At 32.8% G+C, this 18,932-nt stretch overlaps 1 protein-coding gene across 1 annotated transcript in view; it reads right to left on the reverse strand.

The window, feature by feature from the left end:
* Positions 1-18,932, reverse strand: part of LOC118192357 (NACHT domain- and WD repeat-containing protein 1) — a 342,710-nt gene that overhangs the window by 249,301 nt on the left and 74,477 nt on the right. The gene's annotated exons all lie outside the window — the stretch shown is intronic.

Below are 18,932 nucleotides of genomic sequence, written 5' to 3' on the forward strand. Positions count from 1 at the left end.
TTGACCTGAATGGTACATGAAGGAATAAGAATTTGTTTGGAGAAATAAAGCAAAAAGTCAAAATTTTATCAAAAAACTGTTATTAATTGTCTTTAGGCCAAAAATTGTATAAAAAGAAATCAGTCATTCGGTTTTAATTTTTCCTGGACAAAGTTTAAAAATGTTCAGCATGCTATCCACCGTTATCTTCCACAAGTTGAAATCGCAAAACAGCATAAAACAGGTCGGAGTATTTCCGTGCTCACGTGAATGTAGTGCGCTACTCATACATGCACGCTGTTATATAGGTAGAATGGTATGGTTGCGCAAAACAGATTCATTCCTTTTCGCATCGATGGTACAAGGAAAAGAATCTGCAGGACTGCCACAAAAAGAAAATGAACCCATGATAAACATTGCCATAAACCCGCCCCACGCGGCGACGTTTCCACAATGAAGAGGCAATTCGTGCTGCGAGAATGGATAATCTGTTGCCCATATTCTGCAAATTTTAGTACTCAAAAAACCTTGGAGATGGAAATAGGCTTCATCTGTCCACAAAATGTTCCGTGGGCATGCATGTCTGAGGAAGAAATTGCAATTTGTCGTATTAGCAGATGAACAGGAAGCAATTTCTGAAGGTGCATAATTTTGAATGGATAGTGTTTTAGAATGTTTCATAATATTTTACGAACCGTGCTGATAGGCATATCTAAAGATCGGGTAATTCCACTCGCTCTCCACGTTTCTACATCACTGTTCACCTCTTATGCTATAGTCAAATCTTCCACTGCCGTCGAAGGAACTGCTTTCCTCCGTCCACCAGATCTCAAGTCAAATGAATCGGTCTCTTTGAATTTATGAACGTTTTCCGTACACTGTTCATAGACATTGGACCAGAACCGCGTCTTATGCCTATTAATATCCGGAACTTCTTCAGCGTAATTGATGGAATTAACGTTCTCGTAAAAAAGCTTCACAAGCAGAGCCCGATTTTTCATTGTCAGAGTCACGATGAGCTTCTCATATGTAAAATAACGGTAACTACATGCACCAGTATTTTTATTATAAGTCTGTTGTGTAGTGTGTATGTCACGTAATTAACATATTATTAATATTAGCACGTAATAGCAGGTGCAACTAGCACATTATTATGAGTACAGCATCATCTATTGATAAAATTTCGAACTCCCCCCCCTCTCTTGCTAGACACATTCCAATTGCTTTAAGTATATTCAGGCCAAATTTCGGGTCATTCTGACCAGTTGTTCGTTTTTGCAGTCTTTTGAAAGTAGAAATTTAATTATAATCTCTCTGTACATTGATAACTGCCTACACATTTGATATATACTGTCCTTTATAATCTAAAAGAACATTCTGACTACGTCTTGACATATATTTTTCTTCTCGAGCAGATCTGTACTGCTGTATGGAAACCAAATCCATTTAGTATTAAAAGCAAATTACATGCACGTGGCTTTTGTGTGTGGAGAACAACTGCTTGTTTTTCATTTCTTTTCATTTTCTTCATTTATTAATTCTGCGTGTGTGTCAATTGGATCAGTTAATTCAATATATTATTTGAAGACTCTGACTTTATACAGCCTAGCCTTCTTAGGTAGCATAAAATTAGATCAAAATTCTAAAATACCACAATCTAAAGGTGAATTATCACTATGTCTTATAAGTACCATAGAGATAATGAAAGGGTGTAAATGATTTTTATTTAATCCAAGTAAAGTTTAACAATGGGCACCAACTCGTGCTTCCAAAAGCCAACTGATTTGCTTAAATAAAAGATACTGGTAGAACTAAAACAAATTAAGTATACCTTCTCAGTATAAGTAAGGCTTCACAGTATAACTAGTACGTGGGCTGGCTCTGATTGAAGTCGGCGTAAACAAACCTAATGACATGAGTAACTCAACACCGCAGAATACTAATCGAGAAAATAAAATTTAGCAGCGTGGCCTTCAAGCAGGCAGAACACGCTCTGATTTTACTCTCTAGAACCTTTCTTTAAGTACTCTTTACTTTCTACCACATTTGAATATCACGCGCTTTATAAATTTATATTCCGGCAGGGAAACAAAAAAGCAGATTGATAACAAAGGATATTAACATAAAATAACGGGTTAGAAACTTAAATGATTCTTTACAAAATAAATATAATAAGGTGTTTTTCATGAAATACTTCAGTCAAGTGTCAAGCATTTTGGAGTCGCAATTCGTCGACAATTCTTCCTTAAGGGATGGCAGTGTCTGAATACACAGGGCTCATATAATGAACGAGTATGCTAAACTCAATCCTACTCATTAATGCATGGAATGTTAGTGGGAATGCTTAACTTCCTATCAGCCATCTAAAATAATGTTTCAAGAGTTGCAGATCAATTTTGAATGAGAAAAGTGGATTTTACAATCGTTCAAGTGAAATAAAGTAAATAAAAACTTTCAATTTATTTCTTGATATGTCTAACAAACAATTTTAACAAGGAATTTAGCTTTTATTAAATTTAACAATGCATCCGCATTTTTTATTTCCTTACTGATACTTCTGTTATTTTACAAAGCCATACAGCAAGTGTTGGTGTTTCTTTCATATATGCAACAAATTATATATATATATTATGCTTTACATGATATCAACAGTCGCGTTTTCTCTAATCGCTTAAGTGATTCGGACTGGTTCAAAGCTCCATCCACTCTTTTCTTAATTGTTCAACTGAAATCAAGGCTGTTCATGACTTTTAAATAGCTCAATTTGTGAAGTAATTATAAGTTGAAAAAAAAAAATTAAAGCTTTTATTTAATGTAAAATCCAGAAACTAGGTTTCCCCCCCCCCAAGAATACCTAAAAGGCAAAGATTTTTATGTCTCGTACAACGACATCATTTACTAGGTCGTGAATGATAAATATCACGGTAGTTTAATACAACCGCCCAAAAGTTTGGGAAGAATTGACAGAAAACCATATCTAATGTCAATGGTAAAAATTTTCTCCGAAAAAAAAAAAAAAAAAAAAAACATTTCACGAGTGGACACTAATATTGCCTGCATATAGCTTTCATTTATATCAAACGAAAAGTTCCAACATATCTACCTTCCGTGACCTTCCATTTTCCTAATTCTTTTGTTTCCCTGAAGGTCATATTCCCGCAGGATTGAAAAACAGCCGCACCCCTTCGTTCACATTCCTTTACTCCCAAATAATTATGCACACACTCTGATCAAATTGTGGGTGTGTAGACCAAGAGAATTGTAATTACTTCGCAAGACTGATAATAATGTAAATGATTGTGCAGAATAACTAAAATTTTATTTACTTACATGCAGCAGAAATGGAAATGAGGAAATGAATAAAAAACTAATATACTTGCTAATATTTAAAATAAAACGTCAAAACTAATTTTAATACAATTGTTGAAATTCAGGGACATCCTTTACAATAAAAATAAAATTACAGTGACAATAATGCATATAAAAATGGTGTAGAGTCTATCAAGTTGTAGAGTTCCTCACTTTGTAATTCTAAGTTAATGTTGGAAGTGAAGAATCTAAGAACTGATAAGCGAATAATCGCTTGAGTTCGGTGACAAGAAACAACAAAATAGAAGAGTAACTAACCCTTTATTATTCCAATAAGATTTAACAAAACTCCGCCTGGGAGTGTACAAACAAAGCCCTCACTTGGGCTTGAACTTAAAAGACTAAGGATTAAACTAAAACTAAGATTAACTAAAGAAATATCGCCGAAGCTATCAAGTTTCAAATCGAGTTGGCCCTTTAACTTATTTGACTACGAAGCTTAGCAAGGGCCTGAGTACGGCCGAGCGTAATAACAGCTTTGAGAGAGAGGGTGGCCAAAAAGGCAGACGCGCGTAAATCAGAAACTCTTATTCTCTCTGACTCAGTAAGTAACTTCGTGGTTTAAATACCGCTCCTCCTCATTATATATTCAGCAAGATTCCAAAACTACGTTCTGGCCGGAAGTAGTAAGTTGAAGTTAAGAATTTGACAGGAAAGGAACTTTAACTTAAAATTTAACTGTAATAACTGTGTAAAATTTAACTGTAATAACTATGTAATAAAATTAACATAATCCTTACAAAGTTATTCAGAGTAAGAAGCCGGAGAGAAATCAACAAAGTCTCAGCTGGGATTCGAACTTCGAACATTTCAATTGCCACCTGGACATGCTAACACTCACATCACGAAGACACGTAGAAAGGAAGATTCCTTATATTCTAGTCCATTTAAAGGGCGACTGGGGTGAGAGGTGACTCAGTTGCCAAATTCAGGTGACGAATTATCGTCTACCACATCTTTAGACGAGCTCCACTTGTAGACTGTATTAAACGTTTCGAAGCAGGAAAGACAAAATTGATCTATACTCTCGCCGGAACTCGAATTCCGGATCTTCCAAATGCCAGCCAGATGTGCTACCACTTACATCTCTAATGCACACGGTGGGGAAGGCCTAAACATCTTATATTTCTCCCACTTAAACGAAAACTAGGGGCGGGGTGGGGGAAAGACCCAGTATCGAAATAATTATAGACCAGTATTGACCAGTATTGAAATAATTATAGTTTTCTTGAATTAAGACGGCTTTTGTCATCCACGGAAAAAATAATGAAAGTTTTATTTTAAAAAAAGGTGTATGTAGCTTACATATTAAATAGCATATCGAAAAAGAGTATTAAACTTAACAGCAGGGCCATATTCAAGGACAGAGAGGTTCAGGCATGTGCACATTTCATTCATAAAAATTTACTAAAATCTTACATAAAATAAGTCTTTTTTTAAAAAAATTATTTTTATCTCCCCCCCCCCGTAAATATCCAACCTTATATCTCTAACCGAAACAAGATCCTGCGTGCGGCCCAGCACCGCATATACCACTTTATAAAATCAAATAAGGTCGGAACGGACGTGATCAAATTAAGCGATAACCACTGCACTGCTTTTGCACGGAGATATTTACAGCTGTTTAAATTTCATCGCGAAGCTATTATTGATCAGATAAAATTAAACTTATTAATTTATGTATTCAATTATTTTTCGCTCATTTAACTAACATGAAAAAAAAAAAAATATATCACCGGGGCAGTACCATAAAAACAAAAAATTCATGTTTTGCATTTTGTCATTAAGTTTAGTATCGCAAAATCACACAAATTAATGTCTGAATTTAATCGATTACAAAATTACTTTTTATTTGTTTTATACAAATAAAATATCATTTCTTCGTATAATTTTAGTAGAGCAAAATCGAAAATATATTATTTTGCCTTTGAGTCCATGCATATAAAAATTAATTTTTTTAAATTTTAATTGAAATCGAAAATAATTTCTTATTTAGGCAGATATTGTTTAACTTTGTCAAAAAAGTGTTTTTTGTAGAGTTGTTACAATGAAACAAAAATTTATTTTTATCTGTATAATTTTTGTTTTATAAAATCAGCTACAGTAAATATGGATACACTTATCTGGATTGAGCCCCCCCTATGAATCCCTATACTTAGAAGAGTTCTATTTGCAAATTCGAGCACTAAGTAAGAATAAATATTTAAGAAATCGAGCAACAGAATCATAATTTAATAACAATAGCAAAAGGAAACCTATTAGGGATTAAAAAGAAATCGGAAAACCATGAATAAGCGCAATCTAACAAGAAGCAGTTTTTTTTTTTTAAATCCCAATCTATCTCTCTGTCTCAAGAATGTATGTCATTATCTCAACAGGAAGAATTAATATTGAACTCTACCCTAACAATGCAAAGCTATTCTATTTCGTTTTCTCCTCCTTTTCTTTCTTCTCTTCTCCCGCACGCTAAGAGTCGTGTTTTATGAGTTTAACAAGATTTACTACTCCCTTCTTTTCCTTTTACTTACTGAAATAAACTGACAATTATGATTTGAACACGTGTCGTCGAGGAAACATTCGCGCGCTTTTGTTTATCGGCATGACGTCATAATGACGTCGCTGTCGATTTCGTGAAAAGAATTTCTGACAACCGGTACATTTTAGGATGGTTGTGAAGTGTACTTTAAGACTGCTTCGCTTGCAACTGCCCTTTGTTTATTCAAAAAGTTAAAATTATGAAATGTAGCGATCCCAAACATAATAGATGCTGATATCTATCGAGCACTTCAATTCAGATTATTCTTGATGGTTAAATTATGCATTAATAATTGTTTCTTGTATAATATTCTTGATAAAACACTTGGAAATGTTAAGATATAGTTAAAATATTTAATATAATACGATAATATATTATTATACGAAAACAGCATATTTCGTTCAATTCGTATCATGGCTTTTAAAATAATATTTGATTAGTCGACGTCCTTAAGACCTTAAAAGATAAAAACAGTGAAAATTAAAAAAAAAAAAAAAAAGATAATTCTCTTTCTTCCAGTTTGAAATTTAGCATTAATGGCTCATCATGTCCAGTTAAACATGATTTCAAACGGGTTCAAATAATTACAAACTGATGCTGCATCATGATGATACCTCCTACACCTATTACTATTATTATATTCTTATATACTATTAATTATATTATCTGAAACCAAATTCTTGACCCGAAATGTCACTCCATTAATTTCATACGTCCTTAATCTCTTGATCTCCTGACATCAATTCCATTAACTTCTTTCTTCTTTTCTATGAACTAAACTTACACAAAAGTGGTCATCACCTTCAAAATCCATGCAATCGTGACCGATCGTTTGAAGACGATCACCTTGGCCACTGTAGCATCTTCTAAAGTTGCGTATATCCGACGGGAACTCTTTCAAATGCGATAATGAAAATTTGTTAAGATTGTTTTGAAGTACAAATTTTCTAGCAGAAAATCTTGTTATTTTTCTTCTAATTTTTTATGTTTTATTGAACTAAATAATCCTTAAGTACTTTAAAATCCTCCACCAAACCTTAGATAACCCGTAGTGCGCTTTGTCTCAATTAATAATAAATTCTTACGTATTTACGTTTGTAAACGGCCATGACTACTAAAACGATGCTTCCTTTTATGTGCTAAGTCATATGCATGAAACAATAGCAATGTTAACACGTGTAGGATCGCTCATTTCTGGATTTTTTTATTTTTTTTTTCAAATATTTTGAAAGTATTTCTGCCACTTCACTCTTGCTATTGTAAAACTGAAACGGTTGACATCAAATGAAAACGAAGAATGGAATTTTATTATTTTTGGAAACGTGCTAAGACGCTGAAGGATATTACAAAAGCTGAAAGAAAAACTCCAAATTCATGCTCGAGGTGCTTAATCAGAAACATTAAACTATCATCTGAAAGCAATGCATTCTTTTATGTTTCATGATAAGAACTAAGACATTTACAAAAATCTCAGCAACCTATCCTTGAAATCAGTATAAATAACGTGTTTGATAGAACCATCGCTAGTTTGTATTTCATTAGCTGCTTATATGCAAACCATTTTATGGCTGCTTATGTGTAGAGCTTTTTTATAATGCCTCTTGTTTAGTTTGCAAGTAAAATAATGCCCATATACCTGACATTTACGCAGATTTGACTGTGAACTCTAAAATTCTTTCAGATCCATCCAGGACCGAAGCGGGCTTTTTGTCGCCTGGTGCACGCTTTGCAGACACTAACCTCTAAAAGCTTCTTCTCTGCTTGGTGTCTTCCTAAACTCTAAAAATTTGAACGTTCCTAAATTTTGTTACCCTGTGCCTCTCTAAATTCTAAAATTTTGCTCTTTCCCCAAAATTTCGCTACTTCGTGCTTTCTCAAATTCTAAAAATTTTGCCACCGCTAGATACCACGGCACCAACGGCTCTGGCGACAGCTCTGGATACACCCAGTAACTCAAATGAGGGGTCTCAGCTGATGTTAGGATGTTCTGTCGATGAAACATCCTAGCGATGCAATCAGAATAAGACATTTTAAAATGGAGAAAAATTTTAAACTTATTACAGTTAAAATAAATTTTTAAACAGATGAGGACACCTTTTGCTCTCACCCCAATAGTAATTCATTTAAATACTTTCATCTTTTTTTTTTTTTTTTTATTTAGTAAATAATGATAATAAGGCCCACCACCGGCAGAGCGGTAAAATCGCTGAACACTGGTAATTCGGTCCGAGGTTCGAATCCCAGACGAGCTGGCTGCATGGGCGTTTTCGTGGTTTTCCCCATGTGTAACGTATATACGAGCCAGTTTCCCTTAGAAAGTCCTCTATGAAGGCATCCCTTCCCTTAGACAGAAAACCCTCGAGGCCTTGCCATAATCACACACACACACACATATTTAGTAAATAAGTTCATCATTGAGGATTTGCTTAAGTTTTTATTACCAGTCTATTATACAGTGGTGGCCAAAATTGTGGACACTTTTGGAAATTTTTATGTTTTTGAACTTTGTATGCTTATAGAAAACGTTACGTTTCACAAAATGCAAACTTGTATATATCATTTTAAAGAGAATTTATTACTGAATTCAATACAAAACATAAAATTGAATTATTTGCGATACAAAAAAGTTAAACGATAATAGTTATCGATATACATTAGGTAGTGATGATTGCAGTGAGTTATCAGTACTTAGTAGAGTACCCTTTATTTTTTATTACAGCTTCACATCGACGTTTCATTCAGCTGACAAGAGTTTTAAGCTCTTCTTTCGTTATTACATGATGCCAGGAAACAATTATAGCCTCAATTAGTTCCCTGTTATTTGATGGGCGCCTCATTCGGACAAGAGTTTTCAAACGGTGCCACAAATTTTCGATAGGATTGAGGTCAGGACTGTTTCCTGGACATGACAACAATTTAATGCTCTTTGTACGAAACCACTCTTTCGATACTTTGGTCGTGTTCAAAGGAGCAGAATCCTGCTGAAAAATAAACGAAGCATTGTTGGGAAAGAGATCTTTGATGGAAGGTAGAAGTTTTGGTTCTAGAATAGTGTCAATGTATTTTCTGGCATTCAGTGTCCCATCGATGACATGAAGGCGACCAATACCATCTGCTGACATGCATGACCAAATCATAACACTAACTGGGTTCTTCACAGTTGCTTAAATGCAGTCAGGATGTATCTCTTCTCCTATTCTACGCCTTACATATTTTCGCCCATCACTACCGAATAACGATATCTTAGTTTCATCACTCCATATAACTTTTGACCACTGATCATCTGTCCAATTAATGTGTTTCTTTGCCCACTATAGTCTTTTTTTTTTTTTTTTTTCGTAGCTGAAAATTAAGATAAGGCTTTTTTCGTGGAATTCTACCTCTCAGTCAGCATCATTCATATCACTTCTGATGGGGCCGCTGATGACATTTTTCTATCTTGGAGACATAGTCTTTTTATTCTTCTGTCATCAATAGATGTGGTGACCTTTTTCGGCCTTTTAATTATTTGTTTTTTATTGAATTTGTCTCCTGATATCGTAAACAAAACTTTCGGACTCCAGATGTAGTCACTGAACCACTCACCTGTCTTGCAGTTTCAGCATAGGAAAGACCACTGTCTCGTAACACAATAATATTACATCTCTTTCTAGGTGTCCAATCTACTCTTTTATTTAATGTCATTGCTTTTTGACTAAATATTAAAAATTTTTACAAAAATTCCTACTTGTAATTGCAGTGTATAAGAAACAGGTCCTCCTTCTACAGAACAAAGCAAAATAATGAATTGTTTCAAGTGTAAACATGATGTCAGCTTCTACTAGCAGTTACTAACATTGGATTGGTTCTCAGAACAAGAACAGTGATTGGCCAGGAAAGTTAGACGTTACAAACCACTTCATAACTGTGTTTTTATTTATATTAAAGTACATATAACTTATTTTGTATTGCAAATAATTGAATTTTGTGCTTTGTATTGAATTCAGTAATAAATTCTCTTTAAAATGATATATAAAAGTTTGCATTTTGCGAAACGTAACATTTTCTATAAGCATACAAAGTTCAAAAACATAAAAATTTCCAAAAGTGTCCACAATTTTGGCCACCACTGTATACATATCTGAAGTTTTCTTGTCCTGTTTTAGAAAACTATAATCATCTATTTATGCCCGTTTCAGATATGCTTTATTACAGTTACAAATGTAAATAATGATCTCTTATCCCAGTTTAAAACACAGGGGTTGTGTGATTATCAGTAGAAGTTTACCAAATCATGCGGATTCTCTGTGTTTTTAACGACTCTACATATATTAATATTCTTTTATAGGCAAGGCTTGCCAATAAAAGCTTAAGTTATTCAGTTATTATAATTACAAATTTCCATGCACATATACTCGAATGTATAATAGTTGTTGTATAATACATGCGAGTAATGGGGAATAAAACTTAAGCAAGTACAAGGTAAAACACAAGATTACAAAGAACGACCACATAATGAAATGTATCTTTTTTTTCTCTTTCACAGGCACATATACAATAGTTAAAGGAAAAACAAACAAGATACTTTTTTAAAATTCGTTTCTCAGATTCTCTTGTAAAATCTCCGGTAGCATTCCTCCGGCGCAGTAATTCAGCCTTTTATTCAGTTAATGAAATTAAAACTCTGAACTTATTAAAATCATAATGAACTAATATAGCCCATATGCTAATTGTTAGATTAAATAATTATTATATTAATAATAATTATAATGACTATTATTAGGTCAAACAATTACGACTGATTCTTCGTTTAAAAATATTTTGCAATATTAAATCTTAAATTGATTTTTCTGTCTTTAAAAGGAGTGCAGAGACTGTAGCATACTTTTTAATAGATAAATATTAATTGATGGACGAACTTGCTTCAAAATTTATGCAATTAAAAAATTTTCAACGCAATTATTCTATTGAAATATGACTTACATATCATCGAAATAGGATTTCGTATTTCATAAAGAGGTTAACAGGGATACCACTAAATACGAAATGCCTGAATACTAAATAAGAAATGTGTCATTTGATTGAATCGCTGCTTCTGCCGATAGCAATATGCTATGAGATATTTTTCGATATTACGCATATTGTGAGATCAAGCTGTTTTTATCCAAAGATTCTTGTAGGAAGAAAACTCTATGAACGAGCATTTTATATTCAGATTATAACAGCAGCAGTTAAAAATGAGTGACAGCTGAGAAGACCGCTTTAGGTTTCACATGTAAACAGACGGCAAGGGTCAAAGGGAAGAAATAAGATTTAAATTCATCTCGGCAGATATAAGACGCAATTGAATAAAAAGTCTTCTTGAATGTGATCATTGTTTAAATGCAACAAGCCGTATATGAACATTTGTCGGGCTCTAAATGTAATCTCATCCACTGTGCTGTTTGATTCTCAGAAAAGAAAAAATAGCTGTAATATGTTTTTATTTTTAATCTCTTCATTTTATGATTCTCATAAATCTTCCAGAAAAAAAAAATCGCCTTTGCTTGACATTCTGATAACTACTTTTACGAATTCATCATTTCAAGAATTGTGAAGTTCACTAGAATTGAGGAATAAGAATTACAAATATTATCTAACAGCGAATATTCAAAGTGTAAGGTAAACATACAAAGTTTTGTTTTGATTTCAAATAATCAAATAAAATTTTATATTGCTGTTTCTTCTCCATTTTCTTTCTTCTGCATATATACTATCCAATATAATATATAAATTAAATGACTAAAACAAGAAATGTAAGAGGTGCACCATTGTTAAGATACAGGTAGTCGTTCCGCGTGACATAAATATTAAAAACTACGTGATGTTTTAAATTGCGTGTAGCCTTGCTTTACACCAAGATTACTTCATTGCGATTTCCTTGGTAACTGTTGTCAAGCCCTCGGATACAGAGTTTCCTTTTCTAGATATATATATATATATTTAAACAAATTTAAAACTCTCCCTTGATAAGTCTGTCTCCTGCCTACTCAACAGTCATTCACTTATGCATTTTTAAAAAAATTATTTGGATTAATTTTAATTTGCTAATTTAGTGAATTTATTTTCATGGATTGGTTTCGCACTTGATACGCTTATGCTTCTGAATTTAAATGATATTGTAGATTAGTTCGAGAATTAAATCTTTTATATGCTTGCACATTTTTTTAAATTTTTTTAAAAATTTTTTGGCCTTTTTTTTCTTTTTTTCTTTATTTTTCTTTATTTTCTTTATTTATTATATTATTCTTTATTTCTAAATTTAAATTTCATTCCTTGCAGCAATGGCGCGAAGAATATTTAATTAAATTTGTATTTAAATTAAATTTATTTAATTAAATTCAATTTATTCTTATGAAACAATATATATATATATATATATATATTAGGCTCCGTAAAATTACCCCCACTCCCATATAACATTTGTCTTTTAATAATTTCCTTTAGTAAGTGGTTCTTAACTTCCGGATAAGCATATTATTTGTGGGTATGCAGTAAAATATTTGGTTGTACACAGTTAAAATGTAAAATTTGCTATACGTTGTAATACGGGTAAAACAACTAAGTTGTAAACACTGCTTTTAAATAATTTCTAACAATAGTTTTTTATCTTTTAACCGCTTTAAGAGATAAATGCAGAAAAGGTTTGGATATTAAAGATGATTTGTACCTCTTTCTTAACTTCAATCATTGATGATATGTGCAAACGTAACAACATAATTATCCGAATAATATATATTTATAAATTTCATAATAGCATTTCAATTGTTTATGCACTTATTTCATGCTTATTGGTGCATAAAATATGAACAAAGAATTAGAACTGGTTATCAGTTTTAAAGCATTTTTTGTATTAATTTAATTTCAGATTTATTTAATTAACTTAATTTCAAAATTTACGACTGAAACGCGGTTGGCTTTGAATGTTTGTTAGCTTTTTTCTGATGACGGTGTAAAGCATATCAAAATTGTTTTGATGTGTTCTTCTCCCCACTTTGCCTGAATTTTTAAAAGTTTTTTGTTTTTATTTTGTTGCCAAGTAAAAGTTTCCTTTTATTTGCTCTCCACAATGTAAATCAGATTTAACTCCTTCTTTCATGTAAAAGTTTTTACTTATTTATATTAGTCGCAGCGGCAAAAGGCGAACTTTTGATATTTAGTTTTGTTTTCACTTATTTTTTATTGATTTTGATATATATATACACACATACATATATTCTCTTAATGACATTGATATACTATGCGCAGATAAAGCTTCACCTGTTAATGAAATAACAATAGACAAGACGAATCGGCGTAGCATGAGTATACGGCGGTTCCAGCTGTTCATTATTTAGTTTCTTTAATATTTGCTCTTCAGTTCGTTCTTCCTCTAACCAAAATTTAAACTTCTGCGCTGTTCCATACAGAAATTCGAATGAAACTCTTAAACAGGAAATTGCGAAAACTGCATGGTAGTTCTTAAAATCTGTGTACATCACGGATCTAAATAAATAAAATGGAATGCATCAGTTTAATCTAAAGAAACGTAGAAGTTTTAGATTCTTCTTTAAAAATTTGATGAATTTGCATTTTCCCCATTCTTCAACTTACAGAGTCGTTTACAAGTTAATTATAAAAAATATTAATATCAGGAACACAGAGTTTTCAGAATTAGAGTAATTAGGAATTACAGAGATAGAATAATTAAAAGTTTTTAACATATCATAGCCGAACATCGATATTGTACCTGTTATTTGCACGAAGCACATTTTTCCGTTACTCAGATTTAGTTTCAGTTAATTTTAGACTAATTGGAAAAAGAAAACCCTCTTTTCTTCTGAAATATTTGTAATTTGGATTCTTCAGTTATTATCATTTATGACATCTCAATCTTTACCTATGTGCTTTGTTTTTAACAGAACCCTCACAAGAAGAATTTAAATGATGTTATTGTCTCGAATACATGGTGTCCACAAAATAAAATCATTCCACTAAACCCGTTTGCCTTGAGCATAACTTTACACCAATGAGAGCATTTAACACAAATGATTTTATTGTCTTGCCATTTAAAGATATTTAGAAATAAATAAGAACTTTGAAGGATTCAAAACGTTTTCCATTTTCCGGTCATTTTATATTGTGTTAGAAAGTATAGTAAAAATAGTTTAATTTTTAAAAATTTTTTTAAAATCTAAAAGCTTTCAGATTTTATATTACTCCCAAAAGGCGTCTTTTTAACATTTCTTGTGTATTATTTATTAAACATCATGTTCTTCGCACTTAAACCATAAAATTCAATTCAACAGCAATATCGCAAAATATAGAAAAAGAGCATATCTTTAGAATTTCCGATACACAGTCTCACGCGCTGAGGATATTTTTTTTTTTTTTTTTTTTTTTTTCTCCTGTAAAGTGCTGCCATTGCTCGCTTTGAAATCGTTGAGTTTGTTAATCAAAAGCTCGCTGACGTTTTACAAAATATGAGACAGATAATAAAACAAATTCCTTATTCCAAATTTGGGCTTCCAGATTCCTATATTCGAGTGGATGACTACGTTATTCAAAATGTGATGCCTCTAGGTACCACAAGCATGCATGCAAATTCTTCATTATTTAATTTCTTTAAATATAATGCAGGGTTCTAATATTTCGGACTAACAATTTGAAAAATGAAACGTCGCTTTATAGTGGACGAAGGAAAATGCCAAAACGAAATTAACAGCCCTTCTAAGCAAATTGCCGCTTTAGGCTAAAAAAAATCTTCAATGAAATAAATAAAAGCTTTCGCTTTAATTACTCCAACAGCACCCATAAATTTTATTTTTCTGCCGTTCATACTTTCTTCATAATTAACTTTTTTAAAGATGTGAAGGAATTTTTGATAATCCTGGATTTTTATACTGCAGAAATGAGATTTTAGCACAACACTGGTGGCGACACCAATATTTTCTGCAGTACAGTCGCTCCATTTGAGCAAAGTGATATAGACATTTAAAATCTTAAAAAACAAAAATCACTATTCTACATGTTTCAATACAGAACTTTGGTCACTTTCAGAATCTAATTACAGAATAAGATGCTTTGTTTCAGTTGCAATTCTAGAGGTTCACAAGTTGCGGACCTTTTTTTTTTTTTTTTTTTTTGTAGTACATTTAATATTACGAATGTCACTCGTCTTAAAATATTTTTAAACGTGAAATTTAGTCATAGAAAGAGACAAGCTGCTTAATGTTGACTATGCAGTAAAAGGATGTCATTCACTTCCTTATTTCTCTTCAAGGCCTTGGCCCGCGCACGCGCTAACTTCGTCTCTCACTGCGACTGATGGACTCGCCGAAAAGTGAGACAGTTTCGAAACCAAACAACAAAATTTTATTTTTTACCCTCATTTCACGAAAGTTTAATTTTCTAGGTCGGCAACATTTTCCTGGCGCGTTTCCATGACTCGATCCCCCCACTGCTTGACTTAAATCGATGGCAACTCGCGCTCGAGAGAGGCATTCCATTAACCATTCCCCGGGGGGTTAGAGCAGGCAGAGCTGAGAGTAATAAAAATCTCTTGCATATTAAAGTCGTGCTTAATTACGGCCAATGCTAATGCTCTCTCTGTTGACGGGTGGGCATTCCAGAAAGGGCGTAAGAGCTTCAGTTATGAGGAAAGTGAACTAGCGATGTGATGGAGGGAGAAAAATTTAGTTCCCCATTGAAGATCATCCACAGAAAAGAGCAATTCATAATTTAATTTCGAAACCACTCTCGGAATTGCGAAACAAAAACATTTAAGAAATAGAGCGTGGCTTATCCAGCATCGTAATGGAAAAGAAATTGGACGAGATTCTCGAAACATAGTTATAGCCTTTGCGAGTAAAGACGACACCTTGCAATTCGTACACTCTTCCCGATCATGATTACTATTCTCGCTTTGACCTTTCGCAAATAATCTGTTCCAGTATTGATTACAGTCTGCAAATTTGTAACAGTTGTACTTTTAATACACACTAATAAACTCTTCGCTTTTTCAAAATCAGTTTTTTTTAAAGAGAAGACACAATGAGAACTGATTTTAGAATTTATCCTTTCAGCTAAGCATTTGTTGACCAAAATGTTCATGTTTTCGCAAGGTGATACCTGGAGTTTCTAGAGACATATAATATACTGGATGTATGGTAAAGTCTTAAGAACCGAAATAACTTTTTAACGTAGAAAACTAAAGTTGTGTCTGTCTACGGAAAAGTGAAAACATATGATAAAGTCTCATAAACAGCCTTTATCATATGAGACCGATTGCAGCGTCCTTAAAAAAACAATTAAGGAAGTTATCCATCTTATCGCGAAAACTATGAAAGACAGCGAGAAAAGTCAAAAGCAAACTTGTAAAGCGCCAACAGATTAGTACGAAATAATTTCTACATATACTAATAATTTGGAAAATAAATAAATAAATAAATAAAAAATCTGAAAGGTTTCAGATTTTTTTTAATGTTTTGTGTGTTACTTTATTTATTAAATATCATGTTCTTTGCCCTTAATCCATAAAATTCAGTTCAATAGCAATGGTGCAAAATAATTTTAAAATGAGCATATCTTTAGAATATCCGATACACAGTTCCGCGAACGCTGGAGATAAAAAGGTTTTTTCCCCCCGCCGTAGAGTGTTGCCATTGCTCGCTTTTAAATCGTTGAGTTTGTTACTCAAAAATTCGTTAAAATTTTAGAAAATATGAAATCGATAATAAAATAAATTCCTAATTTCAAATTTGTTCTTCCACATGCCTATATTCGTAGGAGGATTACGTCATTCAAAATTCGATGGCTCTATGTACCGTTGTTTTATCACAATGCGAGAAATAAACATACTTTTATGCAGATTTTTTATTATTTAATTTCTTCAAATATAATGCAATACTCTAATATTTGGTGGCAACAGTTTGAAAGGTGAAACGAACATTTATAGTGATTAAACGCAAAATCGCAAAACGAAAACAATAGTCCTTCAGGGACAAAGCCCCTTTGGACTTTGGAAAAAAAACCCCCCTCTGAAATACAGATCCCTTAGTATTTGATAACCGGCATACATACATTAACCGCTGTGTGATAATATAAGGCTGCAGATTCACAACTAAAATAACATGGAAAGGCATCGTCTATTACACAATGTACTTTCGATTATCCGGGCTAATGACGATCACGGATAACTGAAAAATATGAATAATCCAAACTATCAGTTTTCATGTTTATTATGTGTGTCTATTTCTTAAAAAAAAGCAGCAACTGTATTTTGTTTAAATGAATTTCGGTTATTTCGCTCCGCATTTTTCGAATTGTTATTTTATCACTGTATACGAATCTCCTTTGGTCGACGAATTGCAAGAGAATTTCAACAGAAATCATATTCTATCTGGAACTAATGTATTCGTTAGTATCTTCTTCGTCTGCATTTTCAGCATCTTTTCTCTGCCTCTTCTGTTCTTGTGGCATTTGATGTAAGTTTTTGTTTTGATATTAAAACAACTTTCTTGAGCTTATTAGTTGTAGGGTGTACTTTATTAAGTTTTTAGTTCTAAAATTTTAATTAAGTTTTTAAAAGAATAAGAAGAAAATATGCACGAAAATATTTATGAAACAAAAAATAAATCTCACTCATCAATCGAAACGATGCCTTCGACAAACAAATTGTACGAGGTAATTTTTGAAACTAAAATCAAAGACACACAGTTCAGTTGTTTTTAGAGCATGTTCGAACTTGCGCATGTTCGTTTTTTTGCACACTCATAGCGCATAATGTAGGAAGCGCGTGCGTGAGCACCGCTAACGCAGGAATTCCTCAAACCGATAATCCGCATCTGAATAACAGAGAGAACACTGTAGTAAGAAATTTATCCAACAAAGAGAATATTACTAAGATAAAAAATATTGTATTCCAGAATTATGAGATCTCCCCACTAATTGTTAAGCTTACACATCTGCATTGAAGCTATAATTTCGTCTTGACTTTCTGAAGCATTTCAAGTGTTACATTACCCCAGGCCTTGGATGACAAGGATTTCTTGATCGTAATGGCAAGCTGTGCACCTGGTCTTTAACATAACCTCACAACAAGTCCAGTCGGATTAGGTCAGGTGATCTAGGTGGCCACTCAATATTACCTCTATAATCGAATATGTTGAGTCCAAAATTGTGCTAAAAGCTTCTTATTGCCGTCAGGTGAAGCAGTAGACGCTGTCTTACTAAAACGCTGATAATTTTCTGAAAGCAGCCCTTGCATAAATGTTGCACTGTTCAGATGTGATCACAATTCATGCAAAACTTACCATAGGCGACCAAATGTAATGCCACATGCCACACTGATGTTTCTCCTACTGCATTGTGTGTGGGGGGGCTTATGCATAGTCCAGGACGTCCAATAGCTACAGTTATCGATCTGTCTGAAAGGGGACAATTAGCAATGTTCCTTGTTTCTTTACGCCATCGAATGACTCTGATGACAGTAATCGTACTAGGATGAGAAGAATTAGGGGATTTCTATTTTGTTTGTTGCCTTTTATGTATATAAATGTTTGTTGCTGTTTATGTGTGAAATACATAAAAAGTATTTTAAACATTCATTGCTAAATTTCTTCTTTTAAGCAAACAATTTGAGTGCTTTTATAGCGACACACTTTATTTTCAATATATATGGCCGTGGATATAGCTCTTGCCCTAGCCGTAGGATTATAACAAGAGAGCGTACATTAACAACAATAATAAAAAATTTATTTTCCCGATCAGTTAAAAATAAATTCTGTTTTAGTTTAAACAAGTTAACAGACTCAAATGCCTTATAGAAAAAGCCTTGTACTTTTCTAAAATTCTCGAATTAAAAAAATGATTTAAGGGAATACATATTCAGTTTAAAAAATCTATAATCGTTATTTTACGCTTATCCGTCAGATAATTATGTATTAACTACTTAGGAGAAGTTAAAACTTTAAGACAAAATTATCTTGAATTACATATGACTAAATAAAAATAAATTTGGCAATTGGTAACTACTTTAGCTGTGTAGATA

This window comes from Stegodyphus dumicola, chromosome 7, assembly GCF_044657685.1.
Source record: "Stegodyphus dumicola isolate Sdum_Otavi_A_Nest chromosome 7, ASM4465768v1".
NCBI classification, from domain to species: domain Eukaryota; kingdom Metazoa; phylum Arthropoda; class Arachnida; order Araneae; family Eresidae; genus Stegodyphus; species Stegodyphus dumicola.